General features: G+C 41.9%; 1 long non-coding RNA gene across 1 annotated transcript; it reads right to left on the bottom strand.

Annotated features, from left to right (window-relative positions):
• Positions 1-2193: 2193 nt before the first annotated feature.
• On the bottom strand, positions 2194-3890 carry LOC143749584 (uncharacterized). The gene is made up of 3 exons (XR_013207040.1): positions 3771-3890; positions 3630-3696; positions 2194-2368 (listed from the first exon to the last, which is right to left on the bottom strand). It is a non-coding gene; the product is annotated as an uncharacterized LOC143749584 (long non-coding RNA).
• Between the last annotated feature and the right edge of the window lie 10592 nt (positions 3891-14482).

The raw sequence follows: 14482 nt of genomic DNA, 5'->3' as shown, positions 1-14482 counted from the left end.
TCGCCCGACCCAGGGAACGTGCGGTGACTTTCGACGCCCGGAGGGCGAGGTCCGTCGCCGTACGCAGCTCTTGGAGCACCCCTGGGTCGGTACCACCCTCCTGCATGTCAGAGAGTGCTTTGGCCTGGTGGATCTGGAGAAGCGCCATGGCATGCAGGGCAGAAGCAGCTTCTCCGCACGCGCTGTAGGCCTTTCCAGTCAGACTGGAAGAGAACCTACAGGCACGGGAGGGGAGCGTGGGGGTGCCCCGCCAGGTGGACGCAGTCTTAGGACACAACTGCATCGCTACTGACCGTTCCACTGGGGGGATGTCCACGTATCCCTTCACTGCCCCGCCATCGAGAGTGGTGAGGGAGGAGGGAGTCGATCTGTGTCTGGCCGCCAGAGGGGCCATCCACAACCTCGTCACCTCGTCATGCACTTCCGGAAAGAAAGGAAGCGGGGCGGGGCGCTGAGAACCAGCACGAGCCGCCCCGAGATACCAATCGTCGAGCCGCGAGGGTTCGGGACGCGGTGGAGGGTTCCACTCGAGCCCGACACTCGCAGCCGGCCGGGAAAGCATAGCGGCTATTTCCGGATCCGGCTCGGCTAACGCTACCACACCAGAAGGGGGCAACGCAGTCGGGTCGTCATCTCCAGAAGATGACCGCTCTCCCTCCGATGCAGCGATCGACATCTGGTCCTCCGGCGGAGCCCCCGAAGGAAACGACTGGGACCACACGAGATGGCCCAGTGCGCTCCTCCGGAGGCTCCAATGACAGCGATGCGGAGGAGTGAGGAGCCTGTGGGGGTCTTTCACCCGGCTGGACATTCCTCACTGTAACCCTCAGACCACCAATGGGATTAGCCGAAGTAGCCTTCTTCTGAAGTGAACCAGAAGAAGAACTAGATCGGGGAATCTCCAAAGGGACTCCCCCTCGTTTGAGGGATCTTAGTCTCGATCTAAGCATCGCGACGGTCATGTTCCCGCAGTGAGAACATGACTCGTTCACGAACGCTGCCTCAGCGTGCGCGAGGCCCAAGCACGAGGGACAGCGATCGTGACCATCAACCGGTGGCAGATATCAACCGCATCCTGAAACACACGGATGAAACGTCATCCTGAAAAGGACGCGATCTTCACCCGTGTTACTCTTTTAGAGAATGCTCTCTTATTGTGCTGAAGAACGCAGGGATCAACGCGGCAACACAGCGGGGAAACTGCAAGCCCGCTGTGTGCACTCAACCGAATACCAGCTGTGAAAACAGCTCTTTTGAAAGATGTAGATAGCGTGAATCACCATCAGCAGCAGGGAGCTCGCGAAGATCACTGAAGCGCCGTCACACCAACACAGAGAGATCCAGAAAAAGAGCAGACTCGTTGAGCACAAAGAAAACACTTTCTTAAAACTCATTCACTCAGAGGACACAACCGGTCTGCTCAGAAGCAAAAAGCAAATGTGTATGCGCTTGTTTCCGCTTTATACCCGCACTGGTAGGCGGTGCGCGGAATGCAAATCTTGCATGCCAATGTTTATTGGCTCGTTTTAGTACACTCGAAGGCAGTTGGTCTCCCTAGCGTGATCCCAATTCGTTGGAAACTCGTCCGACGAGACGTAGGAGTTCCCACGAAAGGGAAATACATTTTGTAAAATGCAATAAAATCAAGAATCTGTGATTTCAATTCTCTTTCAACTTTATTTAACTGAAAAAAAAGTACAAAGACATTTTTCCAATATTTTCACTGACCAACTTAATTGTATTTAATAAATAAGCAAGTTTGGATTTTGATGGCTGCAACAAGCTCCAAAAAAGTTGGGACAGTCAAATTATTATTCTATTATTATTATTATTATTATCTTTCATGGATTTATTTTTCTGTTATTTTAGTTATTATAATTTATTTTATTTTTATTATTTATATGGTTTTGCATTGTTTGTAGTATTTTAATTATTTGCATATTTGTAATAGATTATTTGATGCAGTTGTATATTTGTAATGTTTTTTGCTATACTTAACTGCTATACTCTCTTGGCATTCTACTCTTGCTAACTGAATACAGAACGCTAATTGATTATTCTTTACTAGTCTACAACGAAAAAAGAGTGAATGTTTGCAGGAATGGAAGTCCAATGGAAGTCCATGGAATGGAAATCCTAAATTGAAAACCTAAAAAAAAAGTCAAGAAAATTTGAGTAAGATTTTATGCTCTGAAATACCTCTGAATAAATTCCAGCGTGCATGCAGCATCATCCTGATAAGCAAGATTTAAGTTGTAATAGGTCGCAAACAATGCTGCCAGGCCCCCAACAAATGCCTCTGAATATGGGCCCAGGACAACTTCCCTTTCGACTGACAACATCCACTTGCTTGGGGTCATGGATTCACCTATAAAAAAACAAAAGAAATACAGCAGGGCATAGATTAATAAGTGTTGTAAAAGTATGGTTCAGGGTAGCTCATGTTAAAGGGATAGTCTGAAAAGAATGAAAGGAAGTGAAAATTACCATGATTTACTCACGCTATCCTAGGAGTAAATTGCTTTCGTCTTTTTCAGACAAATACAATTAAAAAATGTCTTGGCTCTTCTAAGCTTTATAATGGTAGTGAATGACGGGCAAGATTTTGAAGCCCAAAAAAGTACATCAATCGATCATAAAAGTACTCCACATGTCTCAGGCCTTCTGAATTTCAGCGAAGCATTTGTGTAAGAAAAATATCCATATTTAAAACTCTATAAATTAAAATATCTAGGTTTCAGCATATTTATGGCGAAAGAGTGGACTCTGACCTGACGCAACGAAGAACACGGAAGACCAGAGGATAGAGCAAAAAGAAAAAAGAAAAACAGACACGAATTAGAAGTCTAAAACCAGATTTTTTAAAGAGAAATTTGAGGATTTCAGTATAAGACAAGACCTTGAGTTTGTTACACAGTCCTATTTGTTTGAACCACGAGAGGCGTTAAAACTTACACTACTCCTACGTCATACATCATGTCAGGAGTTACTTTCTTTTGGCATAAATTGACTTAAGTTTAACAATGTATATTTTTTTTACACAAACGCATCGCTTCGGAGGGCCTTTATTTACCCCCTGGAGTTACTTTTTACTGGATTACTTTTATGATGGATGGTGCCCTTTTTAGGGCTTCAAAATCTCATCCTCCATTCACTGCCATTATAAAGCTTGGAAGAGCCAGGACATTCTTTAAATAACTGACTGTATTTGTCTGAAAGAAGAAGTTCATATTCACCTAGGATGGCTTGTGGGTAAGTAAATCATGAGTATTTTTTTTATTTTTTAGATAATAAAGACACTAAACTATGGATTAATAATGAAGATTAATGTTACTAATAAGGATTTTTGTTACTAAGGAGAGAGAATGGTTCAGAGACAACAACAAAAAAACAGGGCACAGAGAGAGCTAACTATGGAAGGAATATAGGAGTGAGAATTTCTATTCTTTCTTTCTATTCAATTCTTTGTGAAATAGAATATAGGAACAGAGGTGGCAAAATTGTATTTTTAAAATGGCCATTAAAGTGATGAGAAAAAAAACAGTACAGGACAAAGAGGTAACCATGTACAAGAGCTAGAAAGCAAGGAATAGTGTGTATGATGGAGACACATACACAAAGTAAAAAACCTTGGATGATCAGTGCGGGTGAATCCGGTAATCCCTCTCTTTCAATGTCGGCTGCAGTTGCTGCTGCCTAAGAAAAACAAAAATTTATTTTGCATTACAATTAAACCTTTAAGACATTAAAAATATAAATGTTATACTTACATCAGCTTCAATTAGAAGGGATTCTGTTCTCTCTTTAAAATGGGCCATTAAGAGTCGCAAGATGCACAGGACCAGAGAATTTCCTTCTTGATACTTTGACAGAACAGCACACACCTCATTGTTTGTATGCTTTTAGTGAAAAAATCTTAGAATCCTCTTTCCTTTCCTAAAGCATGTGCACAGCACATTTCAATGTACTTTCTATTTAGCAACTAAATTACAAATATGAATACCAAGCACCCTTACAAGTAATATTAAAATAAAATTTAATAAAAACTTGACTTTTGGCAGTCAAGTTAAACACTAGTTTGCATAAAACCTACACAATTTAATTGCAATGCTTAAAAGCTTACATGTCTACTACCAACAACAACGTAAAATAATTTTATACCTAACAGTTATCAAATTTAATAGTAAAATGACAGCACATCCACACTTTCATGGTGAAGAAAATATAGAGAGCTAACGTTAATCGTGTTAATCTGTTACTGGACTCATCAAGCAAATTCAGTATCATAAAATTGGACAAATAATCTAGATTATCTATTTTGCAACGTCACAAAATAAAAATAATAGTTAAAATATTGTGTATGTAACAGGATTTCACATTTACACTTAAAGCTCCAGTAGGTAACTTTTGTAAACAAATATTTGTTAAAACTATCATTATGTCCTGACAGTAGAATATGAGACAGATAATCTGTGAAAAAATCAAGCTCCTCTGGCTCCTCCCTGTGGTCCTATTACCATTTGCAGAAATACACCGCTCCCGGTCAGAAACAACCAATCAGAGCCAGGAGGAATGTCTTAGCAGTGTCAATCACGCTCGTGTACATGGTGATCACCCCTCTCTTGCACAGCGTGAGCGCGTACCGTCGTTCGTGATCCTGTTCGAACTTGTTCATCCAAATGAACGAATCTTTTTTGATGACTCGAAAAAAGATTTGTTCATTTTGAACGAGTCTTTTTCTGAGTCATTTCGTTCATTCAACGAACGAAATGACTCGAAAAAAGATTTGTTCATTTTGATGAACGAGTTCGAACAGGATCACGAACGTGCATCACAGAGCACGGCGAGCATTTGTGCTTATAAAACTTAAAGTTTTTTATTTATTTTTGAAATGACCGATCGTTTCGCTAGATAAGACCCTTATTCATCGTCTGGTATCGTTTAAAGCCCTTTGAAGCTGCACTGAAACTGTCATTTGGTCCTTGAAACGTTTGTGTCCTATTGAAGTCCATTATATGGAGAAAAAGCCTGGAATGTTTTCATCAAAAACCTTAATTTCTTTTCGACTGAAGAAAGAAAGACATGGACATCTTGGATGACATGGGGGTGAGTAAATTATCAGCAAAAGTTTTTTTTTAAAGTGAACTAATCCTTTAACGTTATCTTACTAGCTATTTATAACTTATAGAAAGAGTGCAACGTTACAAAGTTACATGTATTGCAAAATACATAATCAGAATCAGAAAGAGCTTTATTGCCAAGTGTGCTTGCACACACAAGGAATTTGTTTTGGTACTGAGGCTTCCAGTGGACATATACAAATACAAATACAACAAGAAACATAATACTACAAATTCTAAGAATAAAAAATAAAAACATAAATATATGAGAATAAAAGTATCACAGTTGGGGTTAGTCAGAATAGACATTTTCAGATTTACAGATTATGAACATATATTACAGTGTTGTGAATATTATGAATAAATAAATCTACATATAAGTATCCCCTGAGTTGTAGGGTATTGCACTAAACAGTGGCAGTATTGCACTTAAGGCATATGCCTTGGCAGGAGTGTTAACTGTTCAGGAGGGAAATGGCCTGTGGGAAGAAACTGTTCCTGTGCCGAGATTTTCTTGTGGCCAGTGATCTGAGTCGCCGTCTTGACGGTAACAGTTCAAACAGGAGGTGTCCAGGGTGAGTGGAGTCTGTGATGATTTTACCTGCTCTCTTCCTCACTCTGGAAGAGTACAGGTCCTGGAGGTTTGGCAGGGGGGCACCAATAATCCTCTCCGCAGTCCGGACTGTCCGTTGTAGTCTCCTGATGTCTGATTTGGTAGCTGAACCAAACCAGACTGTGATGGAAGTGCATAAGACAGACCCAATGACGGCTGAGTAGAACTGAATCAGCAGCTCCTGTGGCAAGTTGAACTTCCTCAGCTGGCGAAGGAAGTACAGTCTCTGCTGGGCCTTTTTCACAGTGGAGTCAATGTGATTGTCCCACTTCAGGTCCTGAGAGATGATAGTGCCCAGGAACCTGAATGGCTCCACCGCTTCCACAGTGCTGTTCATGATGGTGAGTGGGGGGAGTGCTGAGCTGTTCCTCCTGAAGTCCACGATCATCTCCACTGTTTTGAGCGTGTTCAGCTCAAGGTTGTTGTAACTGCACCAGACAGCCAGCTGTTCAACCTCCAGTCTGTAAGCAGACTCGTCACCGTTCCGGATGAGACCGATGACAGTGGTGTCGTCGGCAAATTTCAGGAGCTTGACAGAGGGGTCTTTAGAAGTGCAGTCATTAGTGTACAGGGAGAAGAGCAGTGGGGAGAGAACGCACCCTTGAGGGGCGCCAGTGCTGGTGGTGAGAGTCCTGGATGTGTGTTTCCCCAGTCTCACTCGCTGCTGCCGGTCCGTCAGGAAGCTGGAGATCCACTGACAGATCGAGGATGGTATGGAGAGCTGGGTCAGTTTGGCTGTGAGAAGACCAGGCATGATGGTATTGAAGGCTGAACTGAAGTCCACAAAGAGGATCCTTGCATAAGTCCCAGGTCTGTCGAGATGTTGCAGGATATAATGCAGTCCCATGTTGACTGCATCATCCACAGACCTGTTTGCTCTGTAAGCAAACTGAAAGGGATCCAGCAGGGGTCCAGTGATGTCCTTCAGGTGGGCCAACACCAGTCTTTCAAACGACTTCATGACCACAGACGTGAGAGCGACAGGTCTGTAGTCATTAAGTCCAGTGATTTTGGGTTTTTGGGGACCGGAATGATAGTAGAGCGTTTGAAGCAGCAGGGAACTTCACACTGCTCCAATGATCTATTGAAGATCTGTGTGAAGACCGGGGCCAGTTGGTCAGCACAGGCTTTTAAACAAGCAGATGAGATGCCGTCTGGGCCTGAGGCTTTCCTAGTCTTCTGTTTTTGAAGACTCGGCTCACGTCCTCCACACAGACCTTAAACTCAGGTTGGATGGCAGGAGGTGCAGGAGGTGTTGGTGAATGTGTGAAGTGCAGGTTAGAGCCGGTGTGTGGTGTGAATGAGGGCTTTTCAAACCTGCAATAAAATGAATTTAAATCGTCAGCCAGGTGTTGATTGTCCACAGATCGAGGGGATGGTGACTTGTAGTTGGTGATGTTCCTCAGGCCATTCCAGACTGATAATGGGTTGTTGGATGAAAACTGGTTTTTCAGTTTTTCAGAGTAGCTTCTTTTAGCAACTCTGATCTCCTTTGTCAGTCTGTTTCTGGCCTGGTTATACAAGATTTTATCCCCACTTCGGTAAGCATCCTCTTTGGCATGACGAAGGTGTTTGAGTTTCCCAGTAAACCATGGTTTATCATTAGTAAATGATAAAATTGTCCTGGTAGGAATGCATGTATCCTCACAGAAATACACATCCTGACATGTTCGATTGCTGATCGATTGCTCGTGTCTGCCTAGCTGCCTGCTGTGTTTTGTTTGCTTCGAGGCTGTAAGCTCCGTCTAAGCCTCGTATTAGCTTTGTATTTCTTTCTGTTTTGAACCATCATTTACTACCATTTCTAGTTGTTTATACTACTAAATACAGCTTAGACAACATCCTAGATTAACCTGACATCGCTAGCTTCCGTTATTGTTAGAACAACACGCTAGTAACTCGCTAGCCTGTCAACGCGCCACCCGTGCGCTCAGTTATTTATTTATTTATTTTTTCTCTCGCGCGCCCGCACGTCGGAGTTCATAAAAAGCCCAGGTGAGTAAGAATCAGTCAACAAACATGGTGAGTAATGTCTTGTCCTGTTATTGTCACCTGCACTTCATGTTACATGTTTAGCATAGCCTTCCCCGTCGGCAATATAGGGTTTATATGTGATAAATGCAAGGAGACAGTCAGGCTGACGGAGAAGATTTCAGAATTAGAAACACGCATCCAAACTTTAATTGAGGATAGTAAGTGTGCTAGAGCTTTAGATTCTACTTTGGATGCGCCTAGCATAGTGAACTCTTTACATGATTCGGTTCCGGCTGAATTATTGCCTGTGCAGCCAGGCAGATGGGTGACAGTGAGGGATCGCTCTAGTCACGGATCAAAAAACCACTCTTCCGTTCCGATTACCACAACAAATCGATTTGCCCCACTCAGTGAAACACCCACTGAGAATTCTGTTGATTGTGCCCTGGTAATTGGCGATTCTATTACACGGAACGTGAAAATAGGGACACCAGCCAACATAGTCACATGTTTGCCGGGAGCCAGAGCGCCTGACATCAAAGCAAATTTAAAAGTGCTGGCTAATGCTAATCGTAAATTCTCTAAGATTGTTATTCACGTTGGCACTAATGATGTTCGACTCCGCCAGTCGTAGATCACCAAAATTAATATTAAAGAGGTGTTTGAACTCGCAAGTACGATGTCAGGCACTGTAATTTGCTCTGGCCCCCTTCCTGTTCGAAGGAGTGATGAGATAGTTAGCAGATTGTCATCATTCAATGGCTGGCTGTCTAAGTGGTGTCCGCAAAATAATATAGAATTCATAGACAATTGGAAAAGTTTTTGGGGCAAACCTGACCTGTTGAAAAGAGATGGTATTCATCCCTCCTGGGATGGTGCTGCTCTTCTCTCTAGTAATTTGGCTCATAGTCTTAGAGACAAAACATGACAATCTGGGGATCAGGTCAGGAAGCAGACAAACTGGCTAAACCGACCGTCTGCTAGCGGCCTCGTGTCACCAAGGTCAGATAAATCCCATCACATAGAGGCTCTTTCACCTAGATATCATCATATAGAGACTGTGTCTGTTCCCCGAATTTGGAAATCCAAAAAAACGTCCAAACCGATCTAAGGTTAAAAATGTAATTGATATTCAACAAATAAAAAATAGATATAATACAGATGAGCAAACGATAAAGCTTGGGTTGCTGAATATTCGATCCCTTACTTCAAAAGCACTCATAGTTAATGATATGATTTCAGATTATAACCTAGATGTGCTGTGTATGACAGAAACCTGGCTAAAACCAGACGATTACATTACTTTAAATGAGTCCGCCCCGCATGATTACTGTTATAAACATGAACCTCGCCTGAAAGGCAAAGGGGGAGGTGTCGCTGTAATTTATAGTAATATTTTCAAAACCACTAAAAAATCTAGTTTAAAATATATTTCTTTTGAAGTGTTGGTGCTTAATGTAAAAATATATAATGTAAACGATAAATCAAGTTTGAGAATTCTGCTGGCAACTGTCTACAGGCCACCAGGGCACCATAAAGATTTTATCAAAGAATTTGCTGACTTTCTATCAGAATTAGTATTGACTGCAGATAAAGTCCTAATTGTTGGTGATTTTAATATACATGTAGATAATGGAAAAGATGCAATGGGATTGGCATTTAAAGACATTCTTAACTCTATTGGAGTTAGACAACACGTGTCAGGACCTACTCATTGTCGTAATCATACTCTAGATCTAATATTATCACATGGAATCAATGTTGATGCTGTTGAAATTCTGCAGCAGAGCGACGACATCTCAGATCATTATCTAGTCTCATGTAAATTACATTTAGCCAAGGCTGCAAAGCCAACTCCGTGTTACAAGTATGTTAGACCTATCACTTCTGCCACTAAAGATTGCTTTATCAATAATCTTCCTAATCAGTTTCATCGTCTCAGCATCCCAGATAGCTTAGAAGAACTTGATATTGCAACAGAAACTTTTAACTCTCTCCTTTCCAGCACTTTAGATACAGTTGCTCCGTTGCGCTTAAAGAAGATTAAAGAAAATAGTCCAACACCGTGGTACAACGAGCACACCCGGGCCCTTAAGAGAGCAGCCAGAAAAATGGAGCGCAACTGGAAGAAAACAAAACTAGAGGTATTTCGGATTTCATGGAAGGAGAGCTCGATTGCTTACAGAGAGGCTTTAAAAGCTGCTAGATCTGCTAATTTTTCAACCCTATTAGAAGAAAATAAACATAATCCAAGGTATTTATTTGAAAGAGTGGCTACACTAACGAAAAAGAAAGCTTCAAGCCCAGAAGTTTCCAAGAAACACAGCAGTAATGACTTTATGAACTTCTTCACTTATAAGATTGATAATATTAGGGACAAAATTATAACTATGCAACCGTCTACTACAGCATCGCATCAGGGAGTGCATCATAGTCTCCCCGAGGTAAAATTTGATTCATTTGTTGCCATAGGAGAGGAAGAATTTTGCAAACTCGTTAATTCATCTAAATCGACAACATGTATGTTAGACCCTATACCGACTAAACTACTGAAAGAGATGCTTCCAGAAGTCATAGATCCTCTTCTTAACATCATTAATTCATCTTTGTCTCTAGGATACGTACCAAAAACCTTTAAGCTGGCTATGATTAAACCGCTTGTTAAAAAAACGCAACTCGATCCTACAGAATTAGTCAATTACAGGCCGATCTCAAATATACCTTTTCTGTCAAAGATACTAGAAAAGGCAGTATCCTCACAACTGTGTTCCTTTCTTAAAAGAAATGGTATCTGCGAGGATTTCCAGTCAGGATTTAGACCGCACCATAGCACTGAGACAGCTCTCATTAAAGTCACAAATGATTTGCTCTTATCATCCGATCGTGGTTGTATCTCTCTATTAGTGTTACTTGATCTTAGTGCTGCATTTGACACCATTGACTACAACATTCTCTTAAATAGACTAGAAAACTATGTTGGCATTAGTGGAATTGCTTTAGCATGGTTTAAATCATATTTATCTGACCGCTATCAGTTTGTAGCAGTAAATGAAGAGATGTCTTATCGATCACAAGTTCAGTATGGCGTACCACAAGGCTCAGTACTAGGACCGTTGCTGTTCACTCTCTACATGCTAGCTTTAGGAGATATCATTAGGAAACATGGAATTAGCTTTCACTGTTTTGCTGATGATACTCAGCTCTATATATCTTCCAAACCTAACGAAACTCACCAATTCACAAAATTATCGGAATGCATAGTTGATATTAAAAATTGGATGACTAGTAATTTCCTACTACTAAATTCTGAAAAAACAGAGATTCTAATTATTGGACAAAAAACGTCCACACGTAATAACCTAGAATACCGTCTAACACTTGATGGCTGCTCTGTTAAGTCTTCGCCGTCAGTTAGGAACCTGGGTGTGCTCTTTGATACCAATCTTTCATTTGAAAGTCATGTGTCTAGTGTCTGTAAAACCGCATTTTTCCATCTTAAAAATATATCTAAATTACGTCATATTCTCTCATTGACAAATGCGTAACAACTAGTTCATGCGTTCATGACATCAAGGCTAGATTATTGTAATGCTCTACTGGGTGGTTGCCCTGCACGCTTAATAAACAAACTACAGCTAGTCCAAAACGCAGCCGCTAGAGTTCTTACCAGAACCAGGAAGTACGACCATATTAGCCCGATTCTGTCAACACTGCATTGGCTCCCTATTAAACATCGTATAAATTTTAAAATATTGCTGATTACTTACAAAGCACTAAATGGTTTAGCTCCCCAGTACTTGAGCGAGCTCTTAACGCATTATAGTCCTTCAAGTCTATTGCGATCTCAAAACTCCGGCCAGTTGATAATACCTAGAATATCTAAATCGACTGCTGGCGGTAGATCCTTTTCCTACTTAGCACCAAAACTTTGGAACAATCTTCCTAACATTGTCCGGGAAGCAGACACAGTCTGTCAGTTCAAAGCTAGACTAAAAACACATCTCTTTGACCTAGCATTCACATAATACTCTATAGACTTCTATAATTCAATATTAGGCTGCTTAGATTAGGTCAGCCGGAACTGGGAACACTTCCCTTAAATCCTGATGTACTCGTTACATCATAAGAAGAATGGCATCTACGCTAATTTTAGTGTCTTTGTTTATCCAGAGGTTTTCCCGCAGCCTGCCGGATCCAGGCCGTTTCCAGATCTGACGAAGGACTTTCGCCTGGACCCGATGACAATGCAGTGCTTAAGTGCCAACTAGTCTCTCCCTATGGAGGATCCCTATACCACTCTACAGATAAAGCGTTGTGGATTTTTTTTTGGTTCGCGTACCTACCCAAAGTGATAAGATAAAATAAAATTCTGCATCAAAATTTATAGACAAGACAAGTAGTTTGTTTAGGCATGGTTTGTAAGGAATTACAAACCTGCGCACATATATTCAAACGCACATAACTATAGAATCAATTCGTAATGCGCATGTGAACGCCATCAGCGTCTATCACAGGTTCGCGTTTAAAGTCTGTTTAGAGAGAACGGTGTCGTTTTAGCGGCCCCTAATTTAATAACAAACTATCATTTAGACGGAAGTGAATCAATCAAAACTAACTTTAGCTGGAAAAAACATTTTTCAAGAACCACTATAAAACTAAACCAATCTCTGTTAACTTATATGTTTATCTCTGTAAAGCTGCTTTGAAACAATCTACATTGTTAAAAGCGCTATATAAATGAGGATGACTTGACTTGACTTGACTATTCAGTGCCAGCTGTTTCTGATCAGCGGTTTCTATTTAACCTCATGGTCTTTTGTCTCTTGTTTGTCAGAGCGTTGTTGGACGTTTCCACGTGCAGTGTCTGATCCTTCCTCGTGTTCCTGTGGTTTCGTCTGTTCCCGTTTTCGATGTTTCACCGTTCGTGTTTATCGTCATTCTCTCACGGATTGAGTTGTCCATCTGCCTGCCTGACTGCGCTACCATTGAGGCTTCCCAGCATCTGCGTTTTATTCGCAACTTCAGCCAACTAGTTGCTCCTGTGACTGCCTTGACCTCCCCCAGAACTACGTTCAGGTGGTCCGATACAGCCGAGGCTGTATTTGTTAACCTCAAGAGCCGCTTCAGTTCAGCTCCCATCCTGATTGCCCCTGATCCTTCACGTCAGTTCATGGTGGAGGTCGACGCGTCAGAGGTGGGGGTAGGGGCAGTTCTATCCCAACGCTCTTCCACAGATGATAAGATGCATGCTTGCGCGTTTTTGTCCCATCGTTTATCGCCTGCCGAACGTAACTATGACATTGGTAACAGAGAGTTGTTGGCAGTCAAGTTAACGCTGGAGGAGTGGCATCATTGGTTAGAAGGGTCGGGGGTACCTTTTATCGTTTGAACCAATCATAAGAATCTGGAATATATTAGATCAGCTAAAAGACTCAACTCCAGGCAGGCTCGGTGGGCACTTTTTTTAGGCCGTTTTGATTTTTCTCTCTCGTACCGCCCGGGTTCCAAAAACATCAAACTCGATTCTTTATCTTGTATTTTTGACCAATCCGAACGCCACTGAGCGATGACGAAGTAAGACGTAAGGGGTTAAGAGCTCCGTCAGCCAAATCCGCTAAAAACTACTTTCAAGGGCCAACAACTACGTAAATTCTATGCTTACAGAACGCATTTGCTTTTAAAACACTAACATTTCATGCTCGACTGGATATCTCAACATGAGCAAACAAAAATCCAAGAAACCCGAAATCGACTCAGCTAGGCCTCAACAAGCCACCGGCCTTACCTGGCAAGCAGACCGAAGACTCCAACGGTGATGAGGAGGATCCACCTAACCGAGATCTACTAGCTGCCATTATAGCACTCAGAGGTGAAATTACCAAGATAAAGGATGACATCTGTGAGATATTGGACAGACGCATCGAGCGTGTGTATAACGACCTGAGAGAGGAGATTGTTACGACTAAGAACATCGCCCAGGTGACTATTGCTAATCTTGAATCGAAATCTCAGATGCAACAGGCTAAACTCACTGACATAGAAGAGGCCACCACTGCACACTCTGATAGCATTAACCAACTTGAGCAACAGGTGGCTAATCTCAGTGGCAAAATTGTCAGTCTTAAATAAAAGAATGAAGATTTAGAAGGAAGATCTCGTAGAAACAATATCAGAATTACGGATGTACGAGAGGGCTTGGAAATGACAAAATCGAGGGATTTTATTGCCAACTTGCTGAAAGATGTACTCTCGTTGGACGAGGCTCCGCTCATTGACAGAGCCCGCTGAACTCTTCGCCAACGTTCGAGCCCCTCTGACCAACAGCGCCCTTTCGTGATACGCCTTCATTACTATCATGTCCTGGAAGACATTGTGGTGGCAATTTTAATGATATTCATTGATCTTTAGTAAAATATAGATGATTCAAATAATGTCACATGTGTGTCTCTCACTTGTAGTGAGAGAAGATTCTGTTTATGTACCTGGGGAGGCAGAAGGGGGAGACACTCCAGAGAACAGACGAACAAGGACCTCTGACCTAGATGTCAGAAGGCCATTTGGTGCAGGGGAGCTTAGTGGGCCAACTAGTGACGTCTATGGAAAACTACTGGGAGGAAGGTTCTGGGGGGAAGAAGGCCTTGAAACTAAGATAAAAGCTAGTTCAGTCTGTCTGGGGGTGTGTCACTCTTCTGCACAGGGTAACAACTGTGTATTAGACTGCTCCTATTCTTGCAAGAATAAATACTTCTATTTTATATAATTTGACTCTGAGTGT

The sequence above is a fragment of the Siphateles boraxobius genome, unplaced genomic scaffold, assembly GCF_051911475.1.
Source record: "Siphateles boraxobius isolate OS27281-9 unplaced genomic scaffold, OSU_SipBor_1 25, whole genome shotgun sequence".
Classification (NCBI taxonomy): Eukaryota; Metazoa; Chordata; class Actinopteri; order Cypriniformes; family Leuciscidae; genus Siphateles; species Siphateles boraxobius.
This window is presented reverse-complemented; position numbering and strand designations above follow the sequence as displayed.